The sequence below is a fragment of the Triticum dicoccoides genome, chromosome 2A (genome assembly GCF_002162155.2).
Source record: "Triticum dicoccoides isolate Atlit2015 ecotype Zavitan chromosome 2A, WEW_v2.0, whole genome shotgun sequence".
NCBI classification, from domain to species: domain Eukaryota; kingdom Viridiplantae; phylum Streptophyta; class Magnoliopsida; order Poales; family Poaceae; genus Triticum; species Triticum dicoccoides.
The window spans coordinates 490722476-490725047 of NC_041382.1; positions in this window are offsets into that span (position 1 = coordinate 490722476).

Genomic DNA, 2572 nt, shown 5'->3' on the forward strand with positions numbered 1-2572 from the left:
TCTACTTATTACTTCCCAATGCCTTCCTCTAGGCCCAAATAATGGTGAAGTGTTATGTAGTCGACGTTCACATAACACCACTAGAGGCTAGACAACATACATCTTATCAAAATATCAAACGAATACCAAATTCACATGACTACTCATAGCAAGACTTCTCCCTTGTCCTCAGGAATGAACGTAATTACTCACAAAGCATATTCATGTTCATAATCAGAGGGATAATAATATGCATATAGGATCTGAACATATGATCTTCCACCAATTAAACCAACTAGCATCAACTACAAGGAGTAATGAACACTACTAGCAACCTACTAGCACCAATCCCGGACTTTGAGACAAGAATTGGATGCAAGAGATGAACTAGGGTTTGGAGATGAGATGGTGTTGGTGAAGATGTTGATGGAGATTGCCCTCTCCCGATGAGAGGAGCGTTGGTGATGACGATGGTGATGAGTTCCCCCTCTGGGAGGGAAGTATCCCCGACAGAACAGCTCTGCCGGAGCTCTAGATTGGATCCGCCAAGGTTCCGCCTCGTGGCGGCTGAGTCTCGTCCCGAAAAGTTCCCCCTTATTTTTTTCTCATTGAAAGACCTCATATAGGAGAGGATGGGCATCGGAGAGCCACCAAGGGGCCCACGAGGTAGGGGGCGCACCCTAGGGGGGGGGGCGCCCCCACCCTCGTGAGAAGGGTGTGGGCCCCCTGGCCTTCATCTTTGGCGTGGATTTTTCTTTATTTCTTTTAAGACGTTTCGTGAAGTTTCAGGACTTTTGGAGTTGCGCAGAATAGGTCTCTAATATTTGCTCCTTTTACAGACCAGAATTCTAGCTGCCGACATTCTCCCTCCTTGTGTAAACCTTGTAAAATAAGAGAGAATAGCCATAAGTATTGTGACATAAAGTGAAATAACAGTCCATAATGCGATATATATCGATATAAAAACATGATGCAAAATGGACGTATCATGCCCTCAGGGCAACGCTGGCCTCCCTCCGCTGCCGCCACCACCAAGGAGGAACGACGACCACCACCAGGACAAGGGGGCTTCCAGGAGCCTCGCGCCATCGCCTGCATTCTGGGTGGTGCTTAGGCCCCAGCCTCTTAGCGCATCTTCATGCAGTTTGCTCGCGAGGTGAATGCGGCCTTCCCCAGGCTCGAGGCCACGCGCCCGCTCAGGTGGCCCGAACCAGTATAAACCCTGGTGTCTCTTGTTCTTTGGGTCCGTCGAGCTAGGCCGTGGAATCGTTGAGCGAGCGAGCGAGGAAGAGAGTGTTCTTCGTGCGTACCCCAGAGTTCGAACCTCACAAGGCTTTGCCGGAACCCGTAATCCGACATTGGAATGCTTCACCGCACGCTTCCCTCATGAGGGCACAAGGCATGGAGTGCCTGGTGCTCAGGAGTTCATCACCAAGGCGACCGAGGAGCTTCAAGAGGCGAGAACCATGCGCGGCGATCGCCGCCCACCACCTGGTGCAGCTCCTTGCCCTGGCAAGGACGACGAGCTGCGCATCTGCGTAACATCCTAGGGCTCAAATGGACGGCATCCCAAGAGCGTTTCTGGCCTTCACGCGTTGGTCAGTGCGAGGGTCCACCTCACAGCTATGTTCGCATGCCATTCGGCCTGCCGAACATGGCTTTCACCTTCCAGCGCCACCCGCGGAGCGCTCTGGCGGCTCAGGAGGTCAGGCATCACGCAGTCCTGGCAGAGATGGCGAGGGTTCTTCATGAGCTTCCTGGGCCCCCAAAGCCTCCCGAGGCTCTGGACCCAGGCGACTCGTGAGGAGCAACATCTTCAACATGCATCCCTAGCTGCTTCAACATCCCTTCAACAACGGTGCCAGGTGACTCTTTCCGATTCATTCAGTTGGGGGCGCCCCTCGGGCAGCATTATCCCCAAGTCACACGAGCTTGTCCCTGTGACGTGTATCCTTTTGCATCTCTAGCTTACTCTGTTGGGGGCACCCCTTGGGCTGCATCATCCCCAGGCCGCATGGGTCCGTCCCTGCGGCATGTATCGTCCTTGCATTTATCTGAACTAGCTTACCTCCTTTCGTGAGTTACCTTATGATTATCGCCTACCTGGTCATTGTTGGGGATCGTTGCAGAAATTACATTTTTTTACGCATCACCAAGATCAATCTATGGAGTTTACTAGCAACGTGAGGGGAGTGCATCTTCATACCTTTGAAGTTTGCAATGCGGAAGTGTTGCAAGAATGCGGTTGGTGGAGTCATACACGAAGCGATTCAGATCGCGGATGATTCCGATCTAAGCACCGAACAATGGTGCCTCCGCGTTCAACACACGTGCAGCCCGATGACGTCTCCCGCGCCTTGATCCAGCAAGGAGAGAGGGAGAGGTTGGGGAAGACTCGGTCCAGCAGCAGCACGACGGCGTGGTGGTGATGGAGGAGCGTGGCACTCCAGCAGGGCTTCGCCAAGCACTGCGAGAGACGAGGAGGGAGAGGGGTAGGGCTGTGCCAGGAGAAGGGGTGCGGTTGCCCTCCCACCCCACTATTTATAGGGGGAGGGGAGAGGGGGCCAGCCCCCTAGATCCATCTAGAGGGGGG